Raw genomic sequence first — 13,810 nt, forward strand, 5'->3', positions numbered from 1 at the left:
TGTATATATGTACAACCTCTCCAATTTATATTTGGTATTTGTTTGAAAAAATGCATTTATGACACTGGATATTTGTAATGGTCTTTTGTGTAACCAGTATTTGATGGGAAGTAGACAAGGCAGCAAATTTCTGCTAAGTACAAACCTTTTCTTGACTGACTAGAAATCAGAGAATCATCTTCTGTTCTTTACTTGTTGTACTCCTAGATCAACAATATTTTATATTGCCATGGTGCCCATATGCAAAAAAAAATTATAGAACTAATGTAGGCATATTTTTTCCATGAGCACATGCCATGATATGTTTGTCTATGATTTAAAGTAAAATTATGACTATATTTTCCCAGACATTAGAAGGGTGTTATGATGTGTACTTCACTTCTCTGTATTTGGCATCAAGCCTTACTTTCTTCCCCGGATTGACCATCTGTATAGTCCACATTGGCTTTTAAAAACTCCTCTTCTCAGACTGTTTATACTACCACCATTATTTCTCAATAGAGAAACTCAGGCCATTTCATACTTCACTGAACAAACTGAGATTCATTGTGAGTTCCATCTCCTCCCCAGTTCAACACTTCAAATTACTTCAAATGATATTCTCTCCTCTTTTGCTTCATTCTTGGAAGAACAGGTACCCTGTCTCCTTACCAATTCTAATTCTTTTACTTGTGCTTTAAGTTGTCTAAAATTGATGGCTTCCATTTTCTTTCCTCTTTCATTTCTCATCCATTTGTAATATTTTGTAATATTACTCCATAGAAGGACTACTCTCTTTAAGGCCACATATGATGACTTTATTACTGAACAATCTCGTTTTCTCAGTAATCATCCTTCTTGACCTTTCTTCATCATTTGACACTATTGGACACTCCCTTCTTTGGGTTTTTTTTTTCTTCACTGAGGTTTCACTATTCTTTTTTGTTTCTTGATCATAATTCTCTTTCAACCAGTAGAACTGACCCTTTTAAGTATTATTTGTAAATTCATCTCCCACATTTCGGAGTCTTTGCATAGGCTTATGCTAAGATCTTGATCTTTGGGCCTCTCCTCACTCACTACAGTCTCTTGATTTCAACAACTTCAATGAAATAATTTATTATTTCTGTGTCTATGACTCCCATATCCAGATATCTAACTCTCCTGAGCTCCAATCATGCGTCTCCATTTACCTATTTTACATCGCTACTTGCTTGTCCTGTAGGCATCTTAGAGTCAACATAGCCAAAACAAAACCCATTACCTTTCTTTCTGAGCCTTCTACTTCCTCCTCCTGACTTCCTGATTTCTGTTGAAGGTAAAACTACTCTTCAGATCACTCAAGTTTGATGTCTAGATGTAATTCATCTTTCTTCTCAAATATCTTTTCTCTCTTCTCACACCACAACCATCCTAGTCTAAGCTCTCATCCTCTCATATCCGGATTATTTCAATAGCATTCCAATTAATTAATCTCCCTGCATACAGTTTGAACCCTGTCCAAATTATCTGTCATGTAGTTACCAAAATAACATTACTAAAGTGCACCCTGACCATGACAAGTCCTCTATTCAAGATTTATTGGCTCCCCAGTAGTTTTAGGTCAAAATACGAACTGCTACAGGGATAAGGGAAAGGAGGGATGTTAGAAGAGAGGGCAGATTGGTGATAAGGGGAATTAGAATGCTCGGCATTTTGGGGTGGGGGAGGGGAGAAATGGGGAGAAAATTTGGAACCCAAAATTTTGTGGAAATGAATGTTCAAAAGTTAAATAAATAAATTTAAAAAACAAACAAACAAACAAAACAAAATACGAACTCTTGTGTTTGACACTTAAAGCAATTCACAATCAATGCCCATCCTATTTATCTAGGGCAACTACAAAGTACTTTATTTCATATGCACTATGTGAAAATCAAATTTGTCCTTTCAGTTTTTTTATACTGGTTGTTGCTGTGCACAGCATATAGATAATGTTTTACATCCTGTATTCATGTTTTTGCACAGGTTGTCTACCATGCTGGGATGCTCTCACTTTTTGGGATTTCTATTTTTCTTCAAGGCTCATTTCAAGTTTCACCTCCTTCAAGTGGCCTTTCCAATTTCCCCAGTTGTTAGTGTTCTCCATATACTATAATTTTTGCTTTAATATCCTATATTTACTTTTCTGTGAAGTTATTACATCCCCTGATTAGACTGTAAGTTCTTAACAACAGGGACTGTTTCACTTTTCTATTTATATTTGCAGTGTCTAGAATAATATCTGACACAAAGTAAGCATTTAATAGGTGCTTATTGGTGGACTAATCAGTTGGTTTGCATGTCTGATAGGAAAACAAGGATATTGGATGTGTTCATAATTTTGTAGACAATTTGAAAAGAAACAAGCTACTTTCCAGAGTACACAAGAGACCAGACAAGGCTTAGTCTATTTTAGGAAGATTGTTTTCTTTTTTTCCCTATTTAGAATTTATATTTCCCTAGTTACAGTTAAAAATAATTTTAACATGCATTTTTAAAACACTGAGATCCAAATTCTCTCCTTTCTCCCTCCCCAGCCCACCACCATCGAGAAGGCAAGAAATTCAATATGGATTATAAATGTGTAGTCATGTAAAACATTTCCATAATAATCATACTGTTGAAGAAAACTGATGAAATATCCCTCAAGAAAAGTAAAGTAAAACCATATATGCTTCAATCTATATTCAGCCATCATCACTTCATTCTCTTGGATTGAATAGCATGTATCATCATAAGCCCTCCAGAGTCGTCTTAGATTACTGTATTGCTAAGAACAGCCAAGTCATTCATAGCTGATCATCTTATGATACTGCTATTACTTTGTACACAGTACTTTTCACTTTGCATCAACTCACATAAGTCTCTCCAGAATTTTCTGAGAGAATTCTACTCATCATGTCTTTTATTTTATTTTTTCAAATTTATTTATTTTTAGTTTTCAACATTCATTGGCACAAGATTTTGAGTTTCAAGTTTTCTCCCCATCTCTCCCCTCCCCTCACACCAAAACACCATGCATTCTGATTACCCTTTCCCTCAATCTATCCCGCCTTCTATCATACCCCTCCCTTACCTTATCCCCATCTTTTCTTGTAGGGCAAGACAGATTTCTGTACCCCATTACCTGTATTATTTCCCAGTTGCATGCAAAAACAGTTCTCAACATTCATTCTTAAAACTGAGTTCTAACTTCTCTCCCTTCCTTCCATATATGTAGTTTTCAAAAGACTTCCATAATTGTCATGCCGTGAAAGACTACCAGTATTTTCCTCCATCCTATATAACCTTCCCATTTATTCTATTCTGTCTTTTCACCTTATCCCTCCCCAAAAGTGTTTACTTCTAATTACCCCCTCCTCTCATTTGCCCTCCCTTCTATCATCCCCCACACCCCACTTATCCCCTTCTCCCCTAGAATTTCATACCAAATAGAGTGTACATTTTATTCCCTCCTTAAGTCAAATGTCATGAGAGTAAGCTTCATTTTTTCCCTCTCATCTCCCCTTTTCTCCCTCTATTGAAAAAAGTTTTTCTTGCCTTTTTTCTGAGAGATAATTTGCCCCATTACATTTCTTCCCTTCTCCTCTCAATATATTCTTCTCACCCCATTATTTTATTTCTTTACATATCATCCCTTTCTATTCAACTCACCCTGTGCCTTCTGTCTATATAAATGTGTGTGCATGTATATGTGTGTGCATGTCTATATATATATATATGTATATATATATATATGTATATATATATATACATATGTATATATATATGTGTGTGCATGTATGTGTGTGTATAATCCCTCCAACTACCCAAATACTGAGAAAAGTTTCAAGAGTTACAAATATTATCTTTCCATGTAGGAATGTAAACAGTTCAGCTTTAGTAAGTCCCTTATGATTTCTCTTTCTTGTTTACCTTTTCATGCTTCTCTTGATTCTTTTTTTGATAGTCAAATTTTCTATTCAGCTCTGTTCTTTTCATTAAGAATGCTTGAAAGTCCTCTATTTCATTGAATGACCATTTTTTCCCCTTGAAGTACTATACTCAGTTTTGCTGGGCAGATGATTCTTGGTTTTAGTTCTAGGTCCTTTTACTTCTGGAATATCATATTTCACGTCCTTTGATCCCGTAATGTAGAAACTGCCATATCCTGTATTATCCTGATTATATTTCCATAATACTCGAATTGTTTCCTTCTGACTGCTTGTAATAATTTTTCCTTGACCTGGGAACTCTCGAATTTGGCTACAATATTCCTAGGAGTTTTTCTTTTTGGATCTCTTTCAGGAGGTGATGGGTGAATTCTTTCAATATTTATTTTACCCTTTGATTCCAGAATATCATGGCAATTTTCATTGATAGAATGAAAGTTGATCATGGCTTTCAGGAAATCCCATAATTTTTAAATTGTCTCTCCTGGATCTATTTTCCACATCAGCTGTTTTTCCAATGAGATATTTCACATTGTCTTCAATTTTTTCATTCTTTTGGTTTTGTTTTGTAATTTTTTGGTTTCTCGTAAAGTCATTAGTTCCATCTTCTTCCTTCTAATTTTTAAAGAACTGTGTTCTTTAGTGAGCTTTAGAACCTCCTTTTCCATTTGGCTGATTCTGATCTTTAAAGCATTCTTCTCCTCATTGGCTTTTTGGGCTTCTTTTCCCATTTAAGTTAGCCTATTTTTAAAGGCGTTCATTTCTTCAGCCTTTTGGGGGTGTCCTTTAGCAAGCTGTTGATGCACTTTTCATGATTTTTCTTGCATAGCTCTCATTTCTCCTTCCAATCTTTCCTCCACCTCTCTTACTTGATTTTCAAAATCCTTTTTTGAGCGCTTCCATGGCCTGAGACCACTGCACAAACACTTTGGAAGTTGTGGATGTAGAAACCACAACATCTAGGTCTTCCTCTTCCTCTTTCATCCAAAAGGATGAAAGAAAATACCTGCTCACTAAGAAAGTAATCTTCTATTGTCTTATTCTTTTTCTGTTTTGGGGGTATTTTCCTACCCAGTCACTTGACTTATGAGTTCTTTGTCAAGGGAAGGGTATGCTCCAGGTACCTGTAAGTTCTCAGTTCCTCCAAGGTGGCACAATCAAGAGAGAGGAGTTTAATCCTCTCTTGTCCTGCACTCTGATCTGTGAGCAGGATTACCTCTCCAGAGTCTCCACTGGCTCCACCATGCCAGCACTCCTCCTCACCCCAGGGCAGCAACTCAGAGATACAGATACAGATCTGAGATACAGATCAGTTGCTCAGTTCCCCCGGGGGCTTTAGGTCAGAGTGTTTGGACAATGGAAACTGCTGCTGCCTATGGTCAGGGCTATGCTACTGCATTACTTTCTCATCCAAGCAAAAGAGCTTTCTCACTGACCTCTGAAGTTGTCCTTGGCATTTGTGAGTTGAGGAATGTGGGACCTGCAGATGCTGCCGGTGACATCTTGAAGCCTGCTCCAGCCCTGTCCTTGTAGCTTCCAGCCCACATTGTGCTGTGTTCCACTCTGTCCCTAGTGCGATAGACCCTTTCTCTTGGTCCTGCAGGCTGGTCCAGGCTTGAAATCTCCTTCACTCTGTCATTTCCTGGCTTCTGCTGTTCTGGAACTTGTCCAGTGTCATTTTTACGGGTATTCTATGGGCTGTGGGAGGAAGCTTCTAGAGGTATGTCCTTCTATTCCACCATCTTTGCTCCACCTCCTCTCACCATTTCTTATAACACAAAAGCTTTACATTACAATCACATACCACAATTTGTTAATTGATGGGCATTCCCATAATTTCCAATTCTATTCCCCCAGAAAAGAGCTGCTATAAATATTTTTTGTATATATAAGTCCTTTTATTTTTTGTTTTTTTGTTTTTTAATCTCTTTGGGGATATAGCCCTAGCAGTGGTATGTTGCTAATTCAAAGAGCTTTTAACTCTTTGAGCATAGTTCCAAATTCTTCCACATAATGGTTGAATAAGTTCACAACTCCACCAACGGTACATTAATGTCTCATTTTTCCCACATCCCCTCCAACATCCATCATTTTTCTTTTCTGCCCTCTTAACCAATCTAATAGGTTTGAGGTAGTGCCTCAGAATTGTTTGAATTTGCATTTCTCCAATCAATAGTGGGTTAGAGAATTTTTAACATGGCTATAGATAGCTTTGATTACTTCATCTGAAAACTGTTCATACCTTCTCATGAGCTGTGATTTATGGAATGACTCTTATTTTCATAAATTTGACTCAGTACTCTGAAACCTTTACCAGAGAAATTTGTTTTAGTTTTGTTTTTCACAGTTACTATTGCTATCTGTATTTCCTTCCATCCTGTTCCCCACCCTGTGAATTTTCTTCTCTTTCTCCTTTTATCCTGTCTCTCCTCAAAACAGTTTTTCTTCTGACTGCTCCATCTCCTGATCTGCCCTCTGTTCTATTATCCTCACTCACACCCATTCTCCTATCCCTTTCCCCTCCTACTTTCATGTAGGGTAAAATAGATTTCTATTCTCAATTGAGTATGCATATTTCCTCTTTGAATCATTTCTGATAAAAGTAAGGTTCACTCACTCACCTTCATCTCCCCCCAGGTTGCTATATATATTTGTGGTTTTTTGTTTATGTTCTTTGGATTGTTCAGTTTTTTAACAGTGTTATGTCCATAAATGATATACACAGTATTTCTTTCGTTTTATATTTCTTAGCAATTTCTCCTTTCAATTATATACTGGTCAATTTTTACAAAAGTGCTATGTGATGCTTAGTAACATGTATGTTCATTAGCAATTCCTTTCAGAATGGGTCATAGGTCTTTTAGCTACATTTTCTCCAGCAATTTATTCAACTCTATAGTTTCCTTTTTCTTTATTTTTCTGTTTAATTTGCCCATCTCAGCAGGGAATATTTAAAATATACCCATCTCATCACCTCATGCCCAAACTATTGCTGTAGCCTACTGATGGGTATGCTCTCCTTTTATCTCCACACTCCAATCAATCTCCCATCCAACTCTTTGTGGATCTGAGTAAGTCACTTAACACTTTTTCCCTATCTGCAAAGTGAGCTGGAGAAGGAAATGGCAAACCGCTCCAGTATCTTTCCCAAGAAAACTTCAAATGAGACCATGAAAAGACAGTAATGACTGAAATGACTTCAAAACAACAAATACGCCAAAAATTGGGCTGGGGATACAAAAGGAGGCAAAAGACAGTCCCTGCCCATAAGGAGATCATAGCCTAACTGTGGTGAAAACAAGTAGTCAAATACATACAAACAGGATATATGTAGGAAAAAGAGCAAATAATTAGAAAAGGGAAAGGACCAGAATGAAGAGGAGTTGTGAAAGGATACTTGTAAAAGATAGAGTTTTAGTTAAAATATAAAAGAAGTCAAGAAAGCTAGGGAAAATGTCTGGAACTGAGAGATAAAGTATCTTGTTTCAAACAATAACAAGGGTACCAGTATTACTGGTCTGAAGAAGCAGGAAAAAATGTATTGTGGAGTGAGGTTGTTGCTATTGTTCTTTCTCGAAGAAGACCAAAATGACATCACTATGACAAAGTTAAGTTTCAGTGTGTATCACTGTGGCTGATCAGATCAATAGAAACTCGGAATGCTCTACCACAGATCGGGCACAAATAGTGCGAATATTTGGAGTGAATTTTCTAAATTTGCACATCGCACATTTACTTTGAGCTATTTCAATTCTGCTTTGCTCGTAGACCACAGCACCTTCTCTGATGTGGGCATACCAAGCTGAGTGATGTAGTGTCAGTGTCTCCCATGTCATACAATCAGTTCCAAAGTTCTTGAGAGAGACCTTGAGAGTGGCCTTGTATCACTTCCTCTGACCACCATGTGATCACTTGTTTCATGTAAGTTCTCTACAAAATAATCTGTTTGGCAAGTGCATGTTTTGCATTTGAACAACATGGCCAGCCCATCGCAGTACTCTCTGAAGCAGAGTTTGAACTCTTAGACAGTTTAGTTCAAGTAAGGATCTCAGTGTCTGGTACCTTATCCTGCAAGATGATCTTCAGAATCTTCCTAAACAATTCAAATGGAAGTGATTCCGTTTTCTGGCATGGTACTGGTAGACTATCCATCTTTCACAGGCGTACAATGAGGTCAACAAAATGGCTCTATAGAGGTTCAGTTTGGTGGTGAATCTAATACCTGTACTCCCCCATACTTTCCTTTGGAACCTCCCAAACACTGAGCTAGCTATGGCAAAGCATGCATCAACTTGATTATCAATGTGTACATCTCTGAAAAGTACACTACCAACGTAAATGAACTTATCCATAGAATTAAAAACTTCTCCATTTGCTATAACTGATAATTCCATGTACAAATAATGTGGTGGTGGCTGATGGAGCACATGTGCTTTCTAAGTGTTTATTGTTAGGCCAAAATTAGCACAAAGAAGAGAAACAATTCATACTTTGTTGCATCTCAGTTTGAAAGGCTGTATTGTGTGCACAATCATCTGCAAACAGGGAATCATGCACCAACACTCCCTCCACTTCGGTCTTGGCTTGTGGCTTTTTCAAATTCAAGAATTTACCATCAGTGTGGTGTCTGACCTTGATGCCATGTTCATCCTCACTGAAAGCATTTGACATAGGTGGCTGAAAACATCATGCTAAAAAGTATGGGAGCAAACGCACTGTCTTTTTTCTCTCCAGTGATGACTGGGAAAGCACAAAAGCACTGTTCATTATCTAGAACCTGGGCAAGAATGCTATCATGAAACTGATGTACAACACTGAGGAACTTCTCTGGGCAACCAAATTTTGACATAATTTTCCATAAGCTTTCATAACTAAAAGTATCAAAGGCCATATTCAGATTTACAAACATTGTGTACAGACCTCTGTTCTGCTCCTGGAATTTCTCCTAGATTTGTTGGGCAGCAAATACCATATTCATTGTTCCTTGGCCCTTTCTGAAGCCATACTGCCTCTCAGGGAGATGACTGTCTTCTAGATGAGCGATCAGCCTATTAAGGAAGACACTGGCAAGAATTTTGCCAGCAATGACTAAGAGAGAAATCCCTTGTAATTGTCGCAGTAAAAACTATTTTCTTTATATTTATAAAGATGAACAATGGGGGCATCTTTGAACTCCTGGAAGATAAAGTTTTCTTGCCATGTAATCTGGGAAATTTCAGTTAGCTTTTTCATGACCGATAGACCCCCTGCCTTGCAAATCTCAGCTGGAATAGAATCAGAATCAGGTGCTTTGCCACATGAAAGGAGCTTAATGGTATTCAAAACATCTTCTTTAGTTGGAGGTTCAACTAGGGAGGGATTGACTTCAATGCGAGGTACACAATCAATGGTCTCACCATTGATTAATGATGGTCTGTTGAGAGCACCATGGAAGTATTCAGCCCATCTCTCTAGGATCATGTCCCTATCACTAATCAATGTGGCTCATCAGCACTGAACAGTTGTGATGCTCAATTGGTCTTAGGTCCATAAATATCCTTCAGGGCACCATGAAAGTGCTTTGGATTGTTACTATCACATAAAATTGAATTTCATTTGCCATCTAACTGAGCCAGGAGTCCTGCATCTCACTAAGCTTTGCTTGTACTTTTTTTGATGGAATTAAATGCTTCCTTCTCAGAGATGGATGAAATATCTTGGTGATAAATGCTGTGACGTTTTCATTTTTTGTTTAGCAACTTCTGAATTTCCCCATCATTTTCATCAAACTGTTCTTGGGGTTTGTGAGCATTCTGACCTAGATGAGCAAATGCAGTCCTGTACACCAGATCTCTGAAAGCTGTGCAGTTCTTTGCTGCTCCACTATTGCCGATGGTGTATTGACTCAACTCAACATCCAAATTAGCAACAAACTGTTCCTGCTCAGAGAAGAGCTCTAATTTGTTGACATTAATTCTTTTGGTAGTCATTTTGCTTTAGGGGCACCACTTTTGAGGAATGTGAATATTTAGCTTGAACTGGATAAGTCTATGATCAGTCCAGCACTCTGCACCACACATTGCCTTCGTCACTCTCACATCTTTTCTTTCTCTTCTCCTTAAAATCACGTAGTCTATTAGATGTCAACATTTGCTCCTAGGGTGCATCCATGAAATTTTATTGCATTTAGGCAAATAGAAGACAGTGTTGATGATAAGAAGGTCATGAGATACACAGGTCTCCAGCAGTACTTAACCATTGCTGGTGCTTTTTCCTACTCCATTCTTCCCTAGGAGTCCCAGCCACGTCTGATAGGCTGAGCTTAGCTTTAAGGTCACAAGGAATTAAAAGCGTGTTTTCTTTCAGAAAACTGATGATAAGGATCTCGAGGTCTTCACAAAATTTTTCTTTGACCTCATCAGTGTTCGTCATGGTGGGAGCATAGGGACTGATGATGGTGGCATGATGTTTTCCTGCAAGTGACAATCATACTATCGTGAGCCTGTCATTCACTCCTTTTGGTAGGCACGCCAGCTTGTCGACTAGATTAGCTTTGATTACAAAACCCATGTCAGCTTCACAGTTCTCCCCTTCACTACGGCAAACGTACTATTGCAGTAAGCTGGTCTTCATTTACCAGCCTTGTCTCACTCAGGGATTATATTTGAATGCAGTATCTACCGAGTTCTTTTGAAACAAGAGCTGTTCACCTTCAGATCTACTTGATTTTGAGTTATCTATAACTCTGTGCATGTTCCATGTGATGATGGTGAGTGGAATCATCTTTGCAGACTTTTTAAAAATTATTTATTCATTTATCTATCTATCTATCTATCTATCTATCTATCTATCTATCTATCTATCTATCTATCTATCTATCTATTTTTCTATCTATCTATCTATTTATTTATTTATTTTTGCTTTTCACCATTCATTTCCAGAAAATTTTGAGCTCCAAATTTTCTCCCCATTTCTCCCTCCCCTACCCCAAAACTCCCAGCATTCTTATTACCCCTTTCACCAATCTGCCCTCCCTTCTAACACCCCTCCCTTCCCTTATCCCCATCTTCTCTTTTGTCTTGTAGTGCAAGATAAATTTCTATACCCCATTGCCTATATTTCTTATTTCCCAGTTGCATGCAACAATTCTCAAAAAAACTCTCAACATTTGTTCCTAAAATTTTGAGTTTCAACTTCTCTTCCTTCCTTTCTCTTCACCCATCCCCACCGAGAAAGCAAGGAATTCAATATAGGCTACATATGTGTAGTTTTGCAAATGGCTTCCATAATAGTCATGCCATGTAAGACTAATTATGTTTCCCTCCATCCTATCCTGGATAATCCCCCATTTCTTCTATTCTCTCTTTTGACCTTGTCCCTTCTCAAGAGTGTTTACTTCTAATTGCTCTCTCCTCCCATTTGCCCTCCTTTTCATCATGCCCCCTACCGTGATTATCCCCTTCTCCCCTACTTTCCTGTAGTATAAGACAGGTTTTCATACCAAACTGAGTGTGCATATTATTCCTTTCTTGAGTCAAATATGATGAGAGTAAGCTTCCGTTTTCCCCTCTCACCTTCCCCCCTTTCCCCTCCATTGAAAAAGGTTTATGTTCCCTCTTTTATGAGAGATAATTTGCCCCATTTCATTTCTCCCTTTCTCCTCCCAATACATTCCTCTCTTACCCCTTAATTTTATTTTTTTAAATATGATCCCTTCCTATTCAACTCACCCTGTGCTCTCTGTCTCTCTGTCTCTCTCTCCATATATATGTATATATATACATATATACATATATATACATACATATAGTTATGTACATAAATATATATGTGTATATATGTATATGTAAACGTATATTTATACATGTGTGTATAAACCCACCAACTATCCAGATACTGAGAAAAGTTGCAAGAGTTGCAAATATTATCTTTTCATGTAGAAATGTAAACAGTTCAACTTTACTAAGTGCCTTATGATTTCTCTTTCCTATTTACATTTTCATGCCTCTCTTGATTTTTGTGTTTGAAAGTCAAATTATCTTTTCAGCATTGGTCTTCTCATCAAGATTGCTTGAAAGTCCTCTATTTCATTGAAAGTCCATTTTCCCCCTGAACTATTATGCTCAGCTTTGCTGGGTAGGTGATTTTTGGTTTTAATCTTAGTTCCTTTGACTTGTGGAATATCATATTCCATGCCCTTTGATCCCTTAATGTAGAAGATGCTAGATATTGTGTTATCCTGATTGTATTTCCATGATACTCGAACTGTTTCTTTCTAGGTGCTTGCAAAATTTTCTCCTTGACCTCGGAACTCTGGAATTTGGCTACAATGTTCCCAGGAGTTTCTCTTTTTGGATCTCTTTCAGGAAGGGATTGGTGGATTCTTTCAATATTTATTCTGCCTTCTGGTTCTAGAATATCAGGGCAGTTTTCCTTGATAATTTCATGAAAGAGAATCTCTAGACTCTTTTTCTGATCATGGATTTCATGTAGTCCAATAATTTTTAAATTGTCTCTCCTGGATCTATTTTCCAGGTCAGTTGTTTTTCCATTGAGATATTTCACATTATCTTCTGCTTTTGCATTCTTTTGATTATGATTTGTAATTTCTTGGTTTCTCATAAAGTCATTAACTTCCATCTGTTCAATTCTAATTTTTTTATTAGTAGAATCTTTTATTCATATTCCAATATGTTTCCAGAAAACAAACCAAAATTTTTTTTTTCAAAAAAATAAGTCTTCCCAACTACACACAGGAAGGAGGTTCAAAAGGAAAGGAGGGGGGGGCACCTGTCCATCCAACCTGCTCCCCCCAGGTGTAGTTTTGGCAGTAACAAGTGGGTGGGGGTAATGGCCCAAAAAACAATGGTGAGGGAAATAGTGCAGAAACCTGGGGAAGAAGGCGGGGCAGGGAGGGTCAGTATTGAGAGCGTGGAAAGTGGGAAGCAATTTCATAACACTTCTTGTTGATCATTGCCCTACGGATACCTTCCTTCCCCATCAGCAAGACTAGCATCTTGGCAGTCATAGTAACAGTAAGGTTGAAGGTGAGAGCACCCCCAGTGCTCTTTATATGAAAGTCCATGGTGTACTCTCCATCTAGCATCAGCAAATCCCTCATCACCAAACATTTCTGGCCTCAAAGTGTCAGCCCATTTACCAAGAAAGTTGAATGGTCTTTGCCAACCAGTACAGCTACTTCAGCTGGCGTGATATTGACAAAGGTTTTCCCTGGCAACCCAAACCTAGGGTGCGTCCTTGATAGACAACTATGGCCATGTCCTGACAGGTCCCATCTGCCTTGAGGTTATCGATGTAGGTGTTCAAACCAGCCATAGCTCTGGCAGTCTGGCTCTGCTGCTACTGTGGGCAGGGTGTGGCAGAGATCATGGAACACATGCTGCTGTCCAGGCTCTCTTCTCCCTTCTCTCTCTCCATTCTAATTTTTAAAGAACTATTTTCTTCAGTGAGATTTTGAACCTCCTTTTCCATTTGGTTAATTCTGCTTTTTAAAGCATTCTTCTCCTCATTGGTTTTTTGAACCTCTTTTGCCAATTTAGTTAGCCTATTTTTAAAGGTGTTGTTTTCTTCAGCATTTTTGGGTCTCCTTCAGCAAGCTATTGACTTGCTTTCCATGATTTTCTTACAATGCTCTCGTTTCTCTTTCTGATTTTTCCTCCACCTCTCTTACTTGATTTTCAAAATCCTTTTTGAGCTCTACCATGGCCTGAGACCATTGCATATTTATTTTGGATGTTTGGGATGCAGATGCCTTGACTTTTATGTCTTCCCCTGATGGTAAACATTGTTCTGCCTCATCCTGAAAGGATGGGAGAAAATACCTGTTCACCAAGAAAGTAACCTTCTATAGTCTCATTCTTTTCCCTTTTTTGGGCATT

General features: G+C 37.9%; 1 pseudogene; it reads right to left on the reverse strand.

Annotated features, from left to right (window-relative positions):
• Positions 1–12,828: 12,828 nt before the first annotated feature.
• On the reverse strand, positions 12,829–13,247 carry LOC140523613 (profilin-1 pseudogene; annotated as a pseudogene).
• Positions 13,248–13,810: the final 563 nt, after the last annotated feature.

The sequence above is a fragment of the Notamacropus eugenii genome, chromosome 2 (genome assembly GCF_028372415.1).
Source record: "Notamacropus eugenii isolate mMacEug1 chromosome 2, mMacEug1.pri_v2, whole genome shotgun sequence".
Taxonomy (NCBI): Eukaryota; Metazoa; Chordata; class Mammalia; order Diprotodontia; family Macropodidae; genus Notamacropus; species Notamacropus eugenii.